Below are 15,000 nucleotides of genomic sequence, written 5' to 3' on the forward strand. Positions count from 1 at the left end.
GAGGCCGGCTGCCGGCCTATAAGGCCGGCAGCCGGGCAGGTGTAGTCTTCTGGTTCTTTTGCTGCCGGCTGGCATCGGTCTTGTACCTTTGCCGGCCGGCTTATGTCAGTCCTTGTCTGCCGGTCACCAAGAGTGTGGCCGGCAGCTGGGTACTACCTTGTGTAGTTGCTGGCTGGCAGTCATTGCCGGCCAACACTGGCTGTTACCGGCCGGCAGCTGCTGCCGACCGGCACAGGCATTTGAACCAGAGTGCTGCCGCCCTATAGCTGTTAAGTAGTATACTTTAAAGCTAGTTGTAGTGTGTGCCGGCCGGCAAAGGCAGGCCGGCACACATCCTCCTATACTGTACTAGTATTCTTCTGTATAGCATATACAGTAAGAAGAAAACTATAGTAAAGGTTTAGGTACAGCACTGTATCTTCTAACACTATTGTGTTTTCTTGGACAGCCCTTTGCTGTTGCCCTCAGATAGGAGGTAGAGTTCTTCCCTGTCTATTATCCAGGATTTTAAAATCATTGCCTAGGTGTGAGCTCCACCTGTTTCCTCTGGAAACCTTGCATTGGTTACTCTAGAAGAGATAAACCATTTTGATTTTATTATCTGGAAGGCTGCAACAATGGGTTGTGAGGGAAACACAAGTGTGTGTCTTTCGTTTATGAATTGTTATGCTATACTATGCATATCCAGTGATACATAGTTCACTTGATACTCATGGAAATTTCTTCTCTTTACAGGAGGACCCTCCGAAGTGCGGAAATGTTTTCTGCAATGTCCGCAGCAAGAACCTCTGTGGACATGAGTGTTGTAGGAGACACGCAGCATGCGCTGTCTCCAAGGATGATCTCCAGTATTGGGACCCTCAGGTATGTACTGTATGCACTAACCTGATTACTGAGGCTTTTGATTCCCCTAGAACGGCGGAATCAAGGGATATAGCAAGGGAAAAGCTTCGTACTTGGGTAAGGGGCTTCAAGAAGAACACCTCTGGCCCTTATCTTCCAAGTGAGAAGATGAGGGCGTATCTTTTTCCCCAGGCATCAGCTGAGGCAGTGATTCCCCAGCCTCAAGAGGAGATCCCTCAAGATCAAGTCCAGGTGGACGTGGAAGTCGCAGTCGCGATGCAAGACATCCAGTTGGATGACAGGATGTCTGACCTGGACGAACGTTTGGAAGAAGACCTCCTGGCAGAAGGTCAGGATCAAGTTCAAACCCCGGATGTCGCAGAGGATGAGGTCGACGAGGTGTCGGCTACTCCGGTTCAGATGCCGGAGCCTATCCCCTCAACATCGGCTGGTCTCCCAGTAGAACTGGGACAGGCCCTCTCTTCGATTGTTGGAATGATCCAACAAATGCAGAAGGAGAATCAGGAGAAGGCGGCTGCAATGGAACTGCGCATGCAGTCCCTGGCAGAATCACATGGGCCCCAGAAAAGGCTCAATGTGAAAGACCTTCCCATATGCTCAGATGCTAACCCATGGAGGTATGCTGAGCACATGCCGATGACGACTGGAAAGATCGTCATCTCGGATAAGCTGGGTTCAGTTCCCCTAGAGGAGGTAGAATTCTGGCCCAGCAAGGCATCCTAGAGAGGTAGAATTCTGGCCCAGCAAGGCATCCTAGAGAGGTAGAATTCTGGCCCAGCAAGGCATCCTAGAGAGGTAGAATTCTGGCCCAGCAAGGCATCCTAGAGAGGTAGAATTCTGGCCCAGCAAGGCATCCTAGAGAGGTAGAATTCTGGCCCAGCAAGGCATCATATCCGGACTGCTATGTCCGGCTGAGAAAAGAACCAGCTTCAAGGGAGGAGACAGAGCCGAAGGAGGTCATTATTATGGACCACGCTAAGGCTCAAGCCCTACTTTCATCCTCGATGAAAGAGAGGGGCTTCTCTAATTCGAAGGTAGCTGCATTGAGCAAGAAGCTCCCTTCTTTTGTGTCCTCTCCTGATAGAGCCTTCCCCTTTTTACAGAAAGGGTTTGCGGCTGTCCTAAAGGCAGTCGAGGCCGGCAAGCCTTGCCCCTCCCTGGAGGAGTGTAAACCCTTGTCGCTGGCTCTGCCTATGGACCACAAAGACTGGAAGGATGTCCATCTGACATTCTCAGTGGGAAAGTTGGAGGCTGATATTGCCGGACGGCAATTCGGCGAGGACCTCCCCAAGCTGTCCGAATCTCTTTTACGAAGAGAGTTCGAGACAAAAGAAAGACTGGCTGCCTCAATGTCTCATCAGACTACTCTTGAGACGATGGCAAGTGACCCTAAGGTCCATGAAATGTTCATGGTAGTGGCTAAGTCTCACCTAGCCACAGTGACGAAGGACCTTTATGGCTTCGTCAAAGCAAGGAGAGCTTGCAGGGAGTTCGTGTTCACCGGGGCTTCGGTGAGACACGAGCCAAGGAAGTTAATCTCCTCCAACATTTGGGGAAAAGACCTTTTCCCTACCGATGTGGTCAAAGAGGTTGTTGATAAGGCCGCCGTGGAGAATAGAAACCTTCTCCAGAAGTGGGGCCTGGCTATCAAAAGAAAATCTTCCCCGGATGAGGGTCCTCAACCAAAGAGGAAGAATATGAGGACTAGGCTACCGTCTCGGCCAGCCAAGCCTTATAGACAGCAACAGCAACTGCAATTGCCTTTGCCTCCAGTGCCCCAGATGGTGGCTCAAACCCCGACTACTTTTCAGTGGGTACCCCAGGCTGTGCCAGGTCAGTCAACCACATTCACCCCAACGTTCGAAGGACAGTCTTCTTCCTTTCGTGCAAAACCTAGAGGAGCAGCCAGAGGCTCGTCTAGGCGCCCCTCAAGGGGAAGGGGATTCAGAGGTGGTCGTGGTCAGGGAGGCAAGACCTCAGGACGGCAGTCCAAGTGAAACGATACCGGTAGGAGGGAGATGAAATTTTGGGATCGCTGGACCTTCGATCCCTGGGCCCAAAGCCTACTCAAGAATGGACTGGGTTGGAGCTGGTACAGCACTCCACCCCCGTGCCTTCGGTTTTTCCAACACTCCACCCCCGTTTTGGAGGAGTACGTTCAAGAACTGTTGGAGAAAAACGTGATCCGAAAGGTGAAGTCCATCAAATTCCAAGGGAGGCTGTTTTGTGTTCCCAAGAAAGACTCGGAAAAGCTCAGAGTCATTCTGGACTTGTCGCCACTCAACAAGTTCATAGTGAATTGCAAATTCAAGATTCTAACACTGCAACACATAAGGACCTTACTGCCCAAGAGGGCATACTCAGTCTCTATAGACTTGTCAGACGCCTATTGGCACATTCCAATCAGCCGTCGACTCTCCCCCTACCTAGGGTTCAGGCTACAACGGAGACTGTACGCCTTCAGAGCCATGCCATTCGGGCTAAACATAGCCCCAAGGATTTTCACGAAGCTTGCGAGCGCAGCTCTCAAACAATTACGCCTAAAGGGAATTCAGGTAGTAGCCTACCTGGACGACTGGCTGGTGTGGGCAGCATCCGAGACCGAATGCTTGCAAGCTTCCAGTCAGGTGATCCAGTTCCTAGAGTACCTAGGCTTCAAGATCAACAGAAAAAAGTCTCGACTTTCTCCATCCCAAAAGTTCCAGTGGCTGGGAATCCACTGGGACCTTTTGTCACACAGTTTCTCCATCCCGACGAAGAAAAGGAAGGAGATAGCGGGCTCTGTCAAGAGACTTCTAGATTCCGAAAGGATATCAAGACGCGAACAGGAGAGGGTACTAGGCTCTCTCCAGTTTGCTTCAGTGACAGACCCAGTGCTAAGAGCACAGCTAAAGGATGCAACCGGAGTTTGGAGAAGGTATGCATCAAACGCGCGAAGAGACCTGAGAAGACCAGTGCCGCCTCGGCTACGTACTCTTCTCAGACCTTGGTCCCAAGCCAGACATCTAAAGAAGTCGGTTCTTCTTCAGCCACCTCCCCCGTCGATGACGATTCACTCAGACGCCTCAAAGGAGGGATGGGGAGGTCACTCTCATCGGAAAAAAGTCCAGGGGACTTGGTCCAAGCTATTCAGGACCTTTCATATAAACTTTCTAGAAGCTATGGCAGTGCTCCTTACCTTAAAGAAAGTCTCCCCGCGTCACTCGATCCACATAAGATTGGTGACGGACAGCAAGGTGGTTGTGAGATGCTTGAATCGACAAGGGTCGAGGTCACCACCTCTCAACCAAGTGATGCTAGCCATTTTCCGATTGGCGGAAAAGAAGAAGTGGTACCTGTCGGCAGTTCACCTTCAAGGAGTCCGCAATGTGACAGCGGACGCTCTATCCAGGTTCACACCGATAGAGTCGGAATGGTCCTTAGACGCAGGATCATTTTCCTTCATTCTGAATCAAGTCCCAGAACTGCAAATAGACCTCTTTGCGACGAAAGACAACAAGAAGTTGCCCCTGTACGTGTCCCCGTACGAGGACCCCTTAGCGGAAGCAGTGGACGCAATGTCCCTCGACTGGAACAGATGGTCCAGGATTTATCTGTTCCCTCCTCACAACCTTCTGTTGAGGGTCCTCAACAAACTGAGATCCTTCAAGGGGGGTAGCGGCAATAGTGGCCCACAAGTGGCCGAACAGTATGTGGTTCCCCTTGGCGTTGGAACTACAGATGAAGTTCGTGCCGCTACCACATCCAGTTCTGACCCAGCGAGTCCAGAAGTTGACTGTCTGCGCTTCATTACAGAAAACCCGGACCCTGCAGCTCATGATTTTCTCGCCCTTGTGGTGAGAAAGCGTTTCGGGATTTCGAAAGCCAGCATAGACTTCCTAGAGGAATATAAGTGCAAATCGACTAGAAGGCAATATGAGTCATCTTGGAGAAAATGGGTGGCCTTTGTAAAGGCAAAGAATCCGCAGGAGATCTCAACAGACTTCTGCTTATCTTTCTTCATCCACCTCCATGGCCAAGGGTTGGCAGCTAACACGATTTCAGTGTGTAAATCTGCTTTGATGAGACCCATTTTATTTGCCTTCCAGATCGACCTAGGTAACGAGATCTTTAATAAAGTTCCGAAAGCCTGTGCTAGGCTCAGACCTTCAGCACCTCCAAAGCCCATCTCATGGTCTTTAGACAAAGTTCTTCATTTCGCCTCCCTGTTGAGCAATGAAGAATGTGCGTTAAAGGATTTGACGCAAAAAGTTATTTTCCTATTTGCACTCGCGTCCGGGGCCAGGGTTAGTGAGATCGTAGCCCTCTCGAGAGAGGCAGGTCGTGTTCAGTTCCTGGATGGGGGGGAGCTGAACCTGTTTCCGGATCCTACGTTTCTCGCCAAGAATGAGTTACCCACCAACAGGTGGGGTCCCTGGAGAATCTGCCCTCTGAAAGAAGATGCATTTCTATGTCCAGTAGAATGCCTAAAGGTCTATCTTCGTAGAACTTCAGACTTCAAGGGTGGTCAACTATTCAGGGGAGAAACATCAGGCTCAAATTTATCTCTGAATCAACTCAGAGCGAAAATCACATATTTTATTCGCAGAGCGGATCCTGACAGTACACCCGCAGGTCACGATCCGAGGAAAGTTGCCTCATCCCTAAATTTCTTTAATTGTATGGATTTTGAACATCTCCGTTCATACACGGGCTGGAAGTCTTCCAGGGTGTTCTTTCGCCACTATGCGAAGCAAGTAGAGGAACTTAAGAGATCTGTGGTAGCAGTGGGTCGTGTAGTTAACCCTACTGTTTAACTCTGCGAGGAACAGTGGTCTTAATTGGGACGATTAAGTCCAGGGTGAGTGTGTAGGTACATACTGTACTACAAACTAAATGAGGGCACCAAGTGCCCATATAGACTGTTCCTTCTTTCAAAGGTGAACCTAGCATAAGTTCAGACATGTGTGCCAAGCGTTTCTAACGCTAATGTGATTGATTTGTAATACAGACTTTTATGACTTGATACCTTGGTATCTTATTAAAGTGGTGTTTAATGGTTTTTCTTTCAGATAAACAAGTTCTGTTTACTATCATACTTATGCTTAAAGTTTTGGGTTATCCTCTTTTATATAAATATATATATTTGTTGTTAACCTGTCTGTTTATTATCTGTCAATAAACTTGTTCTTGAGAACCTTGCGTCTCTTTCACCTGTGTCAATTTATTGGTATTTTTGGGCTCAAGCCATGGCGTCCTGATGGAAGGTTCCTGTTTGGTAGCTTCCTTGGGTATAAGACTACTAAGATATTCCCAGAGAATTTAACCACAGGTTATCACAGAATTCTAACTTCTGGAGCGAGTATCTCAAAGGTTTCCCTTTAAGACATCGTAATACAACAGGGGACACGCATGTCTGGTCGTGCCACATAGCTATCTCCACCCCGAACAGAGTTAACGCTTCGGTGTGTAAGGGCTGAGAATAGCTGGGAGCCGTTCCACAGCTAATCTCACTCGTGGCTACTACTGATACTCGAGACGTAAACAAACGGACGCCATTGCTCTAATGACGTCACGAGCGTCTTTATCCTTTGTTTAGTAGCTGCCCTACTGAGACGGATTTTCCCTTGTGTGAACTTTATCGTTTTGCATCTTCGCTATGTCGTTACCTTCAGCCTCGCCTTCTTCTGGAAAGTTGAGTACAAGGTTCCAGTATTGTTTAATTAAGCTCTGGCCGTAAAGTAAATATTATTTTGCGAAATAATTGATGTTTTGTGGCAGAGCTGTGCCTCTACCGGACCCGCCATTTTATGGCGTCGTTGTTGTTTTGCATGTCTTATTTAGTTAGCCACAACAACGCTTCCGGCCTTATATACTAATCGAATACATTAGTTTATTTAGTCTTCATAGCTAGGAACTTTTATATCGTGTTTAGACGCTTTTTATCGGTCATCGATTGACCTCATACCAGTCGGCTACTATAGCCCCCAGGCCAGGAGCCTATATACAAGTGTTCATGCATGATTTATCAGTGATCCTAGACTAAGTTATGAAGATAGTGGCATTATTATTATACAATACTTTTGACTAGTGATGCAAATATTTTCGCCTTCAGGGACCATATAGGGGATAGGCTAGTCAGTGATTCTTACTAGCCTAACCTAACCTTAGGACCCCTATATGCTTCCTTCATCCCCTGCCTTGGCATTCCCTCTAATTAGCCTTGATCCCTTTTCTGAGTAAAGGGATTCATTGTCTAATAGAGTATTATATCGCCTCTCAGTCCTCCCTAAAGGAATGAACCCCCTTTAGGATTGCGTCTGAGAGTGAGGTTAGGCTAGCCTACCTCTATGGCTAGGAGAGTCTGCGACTTTCCTGCGATAGCGATACGTCTTCTTCCCTGCCTAGTTCAGGACTTTTAGCCCTGATCTAGGTCGGGTTAGGAAGGTTTCTCTGTTCCTTGCTGAAACTGTACTCTTGCACCGTTTTAGCCGATCAGCCTAATCTTAGGTTAGGGAGTGTCCTCCCTTCCCTTTGTGGCCGCTCTGGTACAGAAACCCTTCCTGGGAAGACCCCTCTCTTCTCCCTCCCCACCTATCTCTTGTATAGCCTAGCCTATGCTTAGGTTAGTTTATACTTATCTGTCCCCTGTCCTACAACTCCTCCTTAGGGTGGATGAGTAGGGCTACCCGAGCTTCCTTGTGCAGTCCGCTCTGGTACATATACCTTCATAGTGTCCTATAAGGTTAGTTCCTAGTGTAACTCTGCATAAGGGAGTCTCCCCCCCCCCATCTTGGGTGTTCCCTAGTCCTCCCTTGGGCTACCTGCTCCCGGTCCCTAGTGACCCCTGCATATGGATGATAGAGCCTGTCTCTATCATGGGTACTCCCCCTCAGGGAGGGGGAGGGATGCCTGGAACCCTGAAGGTACTTCCTGCGTCCTTCCCCCCTCCCCCTGTCTCTCTATCTATCTGGGTGCTGGTCTCTTGCCGCCTCTTATGCCGGCAATACCTGCCTCTTGGTGACTTCCCTACCCTTGCCGCCAGCCCCCCGTGTTCCGAGGGACTGCCGGCTGCCGCCGGCTACTACCGGCGGCTCTCCTACTCCTATCTAATCGTCCGCTTGCCGGTCGATCTCCGGAGTGCCGGCATATACTGCCGGCAACCCGATACTACCTGTACCATCCTTACCCCAGTCACCAATCCGGCATCCCTCCGGCTGCCGGAGCCGCCGCTCCCTGCCGGCGTGCCGCCGTTGTGCCGGCGGCCGCCATCCTGGTATCTAACTGACTTTTGAAAATTGTCTGTTCTAATGCCAGAATCTATGCTGGAGCGGGCTCCGGCGTGCCGGCGGCTTGCCGGATACCCCGGAGGCGTCAAGAATACTTGCACCCCCTCTCTGTAGCTATCATAAGACTAAGATAGCCCTACCTGGCAAATAGATAAGCTGCTTTGCTTCTAAGATCAGTACCTAGTACTGCCCTATTAGTGATCATGCTGTCTCTTTGCATTCTTCTATTTCCAGCATGCTATGTGCATCTTAGCACGGCTGGTTGCCAGAAGCAGTTACCCTTAATGAGACCTTCTGGCTCTTATCTGGGAACCGAATGAATTCGATCCCAACCTTGTCCTTGGCTTTCCATGGAGTTCCAATATAATGGGAATCCTAGGAAACTGAATCCAATGATCTCGGTCATTTGGATTATCCCAGGACCAAGCCTTTGGTAACCAGCCGGGCGAGATGCATGGAGCGTGTTCTCCTTTACTGTTTCACTCTCTATGCATCACACCTTATAAGTTAAAATTAATGATTAATATTAACTTAATTTAAGAGCCATTCCTATGACTCCCCCATACTCATTTTCTCTTTCTTCCACAGGAGGAGCAGATGAAATGCGATTTCGCATACTGTGCCGTGAAACGCTCCCAGTTTTACGGACATACGGCGTGCAGGACTCACGCCCCTTGCTCAGACAAGAGAGGGGATTGGAAGTTCTGGAATCCACTGGATTGTACGGTCTGCCAGGCCTACCTAGTTGAGGCCTTTCATAACCCTCCCTCAGCGGAGGTTAGAGACGTGGCTCGTGAGAAACTGCGCAAGTGGGTGCGTGGTTTTCAGAGGAATGCCACTGGACCGTACCTGGCCACTGAAGAACTGAGGTCCCTGCTGTTCCCTAAGGCCTCCCCTGATTCAGTGGTTCCAAAGGAAGCAATCCCAACTGTCCAAATTACGGTGGAACCTGATGTGGTCATGGCTCAGTCCATGCACGAGTGTCGCCTAGATTCCGAAGAGGATGAACAGATCTCTGACGTCTCGGAAGACACGGAGAAGACGCTTATGGCTCAAGGAGCCGAAGAGGATGAAGACAAGGTGGAATACACCGAATCGGAGCTTGGAGCTCCTCCCCCATCCATCCCTCCGCCTACTCCTACACCGACGGATGTGTCCATTCCGTCTACCTCCTCGACCCCGGATCCCTCTTCGTCTACCCAAGAACTGATCCGGCTGATTAGAGCTGTCATGGACGACAGACTGAAGGAGAACCAGGAGTCCATCAGGTCAATGATTGGATCCAGAGAACCGAAGAAGATTTCGGTTAAGGATCTCCCAGCTTGCTCTCATGCCAACCCGTGGAGGTATGCAGAGCATATGGTTATTGCGACCGGCAGGATCTTTGTTAGTGACAAGATTGGCACGGTCCCGTTGGAAGATGTGGAATTCTTCCCAAGCTTCGAGGCCTACCCGGACTGTTACGTCCGGCTTCGTTCTGAACCTGCCTCGAAGGAGGAGACCGAACCTAAGGAAGAGATAGTGTTCGATCTCGCTAAGGCCCAGGCTATGTTAGCCTCCGCATTTAAGAGCAGGGGCTTTACCTGCTCTAAGCTTCCTGCCTTGAGCAAGAAGCATCCTACTTATGTCGCTCCTGACACTGCGGTTCTTCCATTTTTGGAAAAGGCCTTGGCTGCATGCCTTAAGGCGGCGGAAGAAGGGAAACCCTGCCCTGCATTGGAGGAGTGCAGACCCTTCTCCATCGTAACGCCCCCTGACACGAGACAATGGAAAGATGTCCAACATACTTTCGTTGTGGGTAGGCTTGATCCTGACGTTGCCGGACGTCAGTTTAATGAAGACCTCCCTAAGCTCAACGATCACCTCCTTCGCCGGGAACAAGACACGAAGGAGAGGCTTGCAGCGTCTCTTTCTCATCAAGTCCAACTTGAAGTTATGGCCTGTGACACAGCAGTACCAGATCACTACATGGTACTGGCCAAATCCCACTTACTGACGGTAATGAAGGACTTGTACCATTTCATAAAGGCTCGTAGAGCCTGTCGTGAATTCGTGTTTGTCGGTGCCACCGTGAAACACGAACCCCGGAGGCTGATTTCCTCCAACATCTGGGGAAAGCACCTGTTTCCTTCGGACCTTGTCAAGGAAATAACGGACAGAGCCGCCACGGAGAATAGGAACCTTCTCCACAAGTGGGGCATGTCCAGGAAAAGGAAAACCTCTCAGGACGATGGACCTCAGCCTAAGAGGAAACCTCAGAAACCAAAACCCCAGCAACGTCAACAAAGACGTCAGTTTCCGGGACCCGCTACCTCCCAAGTGGTGGCCCAACCACAACAGACCTTTCAATTGGTCCCCCAACCGGTGTTGTCACAGTCACCGGTCTTCACCCCTGCCTTCGAACAGCCAACCACTACCTTTCATGCCAGAGGTAGAGGCTTGTCCAGGGGTGCAAGCAGAGACGCCTCTCGTCGTCCCTCCAGAGGTAGAGGAGGAAAGGGAGCTAGCGGCCGAGGCAACAAGTCCTCGGGACACCAGAAGCAATGAAGTGCTTCCGGTGGGAGGAAGACTCCGCCAATTCCAGGATCGTTGGACCTTCGATCCTTGGGCACACAGCATCATCAAGAACGGTCTAGGCTGGAGTTGGGTGCATCCACCCCCAATCTTCCAGCAGTTCTTCCAACAATCGACCCCCATTCTGGAAGAATATGTTCTAGACCTCTTGAACAAGAAGGTGATAAGGAAGGTAAAGTCCACCAGGTTCCAAGGGAGACTGTTTTGCGTTCCCAAGAAGGACTCAGACAAGCTCAGAGTCATTCTGGACTTATCCCCCCTCAACAAGTTCATAGAGAACAACAAATTCAAGATGCTGACGCTTCAACAAATAAGGACCCTTCTGCCTCAAGGTTCCTACACGGTCTCTATAGACCTGGCGGATGCCTATTGGCACATTCCAATGAACCATCACGCTTCCTCCTACCTAGGATTTCGACTCCAAAGGAAAAGCTACGCCTTCCGGGCCATGCCATTCGGCCTCAATGTGGCCCCTCGGATCTTCACAAAGCTGGCGGATGCCATAGTACAACAGCTCCGCCTAAGAAACGTCCAGGTGATGGCCTACCTCGACGACTGGCTAGTCTGGGCTCCATCGCCCGAAGAGTGTACAAAGTCTTGCGACGAAGTTACCCAGTACCTAGAACACCTGGGATTCAAGATCAACGAGAAGAAATCTCGCCTCTCTCCAGCTCAGAAGTTTCAGTGGCTGGGAATCCACTGGAATCTTCAGTCACACCGCCTTTCCATCCCCCAGAAGAAAAGGAAGGAAATAGCAGGGTCTGTCAAGCGACTACTGAAATCCAAACGCATTTCAAGACGACAGCAGGAACGAGTTCTAGGCTCTCTACAATTCGCCTCAGTGACAAACCCAGTGCTTCGTGCACAGCTAAAGGATGCCGCGGGAGTCTGGAGACGATCGGCATCCATCGCTCGAAGAGACCTCAAGAGACGGCTTCCAGACAGACTTCGACGCCTCCTAAAGCCGTGGTCGGAAGCAATGGCCCTGAAAAGGTCCATTCCTCTCCAACACCCTCCTCCATCACTCAACATCCACACGGATGCCTCACTGGAGGGCTGGGGAGGTCACTCCCACCTGAAACAAGCTCAAGGGACCTGGTCTCCACTATTCAAGACGTTCCACATAAACATCTTGGAGGCCATGGCGGTCCTTCTTACTCTGAAGAAGCTATCCCCGCCGCCCTCGATCCACATCCGTCTAACCCTAGACAACTCGGTGGTAGTTCGTTGTCTCAATCGCCAGGGCTCAAGATCGCCCCAGATAAATCAGGTGCTTCTCCCAATCTTCCGTCTGGCGGAGAAGAAGAAGTGGCACCTGTCTGCAGTTCACCTACAAGGATTCCGCAACGTGACAGCGGATGCTCTATCTCGGACAAACCCGATAGAGTCGGAATGGTCTCTAGACGCAAGATCATTCTCCTTCATCTCTCATCAAGTCCCAGAACTTCAGATAGATCTCTTTGCAACGAGCGACAACAATCAACTTCCTCTGTACGTAGCCCCGTACGAGGACCCCAAAGCAGAAGCGGTGGACGCCATGTCACTGGACTGGAACAGATGGTCCAAGATATACCTGTTCCCTCCCACCAACCTTCTGTTGAAAGTCCTCTCCAAACTGAGAACCTTCAAAGGGACAGCGGCCCTAGTGGCTCCCAAGTGGCCCCGGAGCAACTGGTACCCCCTGGTCCTGGAGCTGCAGCCCAAGCTGATCCCTCTCCCGGGCCCAGTTCTCTCTCAACAAGTACAGAAGTCGACTGTCTTCGCTTCATCATCGAAAATCAAGGACCTTCATCTCATGATTTTCTCTCCCTTGCCGCAAAGAAGAGGTTTGGGATCTCGAAGAAAAGTCTAGACTTCCTAGAGGAATACAAGACCGAATCCACGAGACGGCAATATGAATCATCCTGGAGGAAATGGGTCTCCTTTGTTAAAGCAAAAAATCCTAAAGAAATCACCATTGATTTCTGTATGTCCTTCTTCATTCACCTTCATGGACAAGGATTAGCAGCCAATACGATTTCAACCTGCAAATCGGCTTTGACTAGACCAATTCTATATGCTTTCCAAATTGATCTGTCCAACGACATCTTTAACAAACTGCCGAAAGCATGTGCTCGCCTCCGCCCAGCACCCCCTCCGAAACCGATCTCCTGGTCACTAGACAAGGTGCTCCATTTCGCCTCCAACTTGGACAACGATTCATGCCCCCTCAAGGATCTGACTCAGAAAGTTATATTTTTATTTGCTCTCGCCTCGGGAGCTCGAGTCAGCGAAATAGTGGCATTATCAAGAGAAGAGGGACACATCCTGTTTGCTGATTCAGGAGAAGTGACCCTCTCCCCTGATCCGACGTTTCTCGCCAAAAATGAATTACCCACCAAAAGATGGGGCCCTTGGAGAATATGCCCCCTGAAGGAGGATGTCTCTCTATGTCCAGTAGAGAGCCTCAAGGTCTATCTTCGCAGAACTTCAAACTTTGGTGGAGGCCAACTCTTCAAAGGAGAAACATCGGGCAGCGACCTGTCACTGAAACAATTAAGAGCGAAAATCACCTACTTCATTCGCAGAGCGGATCCGAACAGTACACCCGCTGGTCATGATCCTAGAAAAGTGGCATCTTCTCTGAACTTTTTTCAGAGCATGGACTTTGAAAGCCTTAAAAACTTTACGGGCTGGAAGTCCTCGCGAGTTTTCTTTAAACATTATGCGAAACAAGTGCACGAAATCAAACATTTTGTGGTAGCCGCAGGTAGTGTTATGAAACCTGCACCTAACTCTGCGTAGAACAGTGAGTTATTTGGGACTCTAACTCTTCGGGTGCCTATGTTGACCCTCGAGTGATTCATAGTGATGTCTAAAAACACTTAGTGCTTTTATAACTGTTCTTATCCCAGGTGAAATGTCATAGTGTTACACAAGTGCCGCATGCCTTGAGCATGATGTGTTATTTAAAGACTTGCGTTCCTCGAGAACGAGTACCTACTAATCCTGAAATTCCCTTTCAGATTCAAGAGCAAGCCTTTATTTCTATGTACATTATTATTACTGTAAATGAACTTTACTTTTGCTGTAAATTATTTAATTTCTGCATTGTGAAATAAAATTTCTATTTTATTACTTATGCGTCTCCTTCAGCTCCTACTTACTATGAAATATATACTGTCATAGTTTTATTTATTCCTCCTTTCTTATGGTCATGAAGAATTTAAGATATCTATCCTTAAATTATATTTATCTTGCCTCAGTAAGGTTCCTACTCGAATACTTACTTCTGATAATCAGGAGATGAATCCTACACACAGTGCCCAACCACCACTGTCCCACTCAGAATGTTCCTATACAAATATCAAACATTCTGCTTCATCTCTAAGCTATTAAAAAGCTCTTCTGTCAAGATGAATAGTCCTTCAATACCACTTTGACGTCGGCATAGCCCATGGGAACTTCCTACCAATGGGGGGCAGGATACTTCGTTCCTATGGTTCTTATCTAAGATTACTTTGCTATTTGTCAATGCCTAGGCACTTAACTCTGGGGGGAAAATCTACCACGATACATTGATTCTCTGGTACTCTTCCATCAGGACGCCATGGCTTGAGCCCAAAAAACGGATTTTGAGCGAAGCGAAAAATCTATTTTTGGGTGAGATAGCCATGGCGTCCTGATGGACCCTCCCTACTACTTCGTCAGTTTGTTCCCACCCTACACAATTGTATCATGGTGATGGGCAGCAACTGGCGCCAGGATAAAGACGCTCGTGACGTCATTAGAGCAATGGCGTCCGTTTGTTTACGTCTCGAGTATCAGTAGTAGCCACGAGTGAGATTAGCTGTGGAACGGCTCCCAGCTATTCTCAGCCCTTACACACCGAAGCGTTAACTCTGTTCGGGGTGGAGATAGCTATGTGGCACGACCAGACATGCGTGTCCCCTGTTGTATTACGATGTCTTAAAGGGAAACCTTTGAGATACTCGCTCCAGAAGTTAGAATTCTGTGATAACCTGTGGTTAAATTCTCTGGGAATATCTTAGTAGTCTTATACCCAAGGAAGCTACCAAACAGGAACCTTCCATCAGGACGCCATGGCTATCTCACCCAAAAATAGATTTTTCGCTTCGCTCAAAATCCGTTAATTGAGCATTTTAATTCTATGTATCTTATCTGGGATAATTCTGATAGAATTGTTCTGTTATGCCAGCTATGTTGCATTGGTTTATGTAGTCCCCTAATGGGAGGACTCCGTCCCATAAAGGGACGAGGGCGGTTTTATTAGTTTCTTCCTATGCGGATATAA

The sequence above is a fragment of the Palaemon carinicauda genome, chromosome 11, assembly GCF_036898095.1.
Source record: "Palaemon carinicauda isolate YSFRI2023 chromosome 11, ASM3689809v2, whole genome shotgun sequence".
NCBI classification, from domain to species: domain Eukaryota; kingdom Metazoa; phylum Arthropoda; class Malacostraca; order Decapoda; family Palaemonidae; genus Palaemon; species Palaemon carinicauda.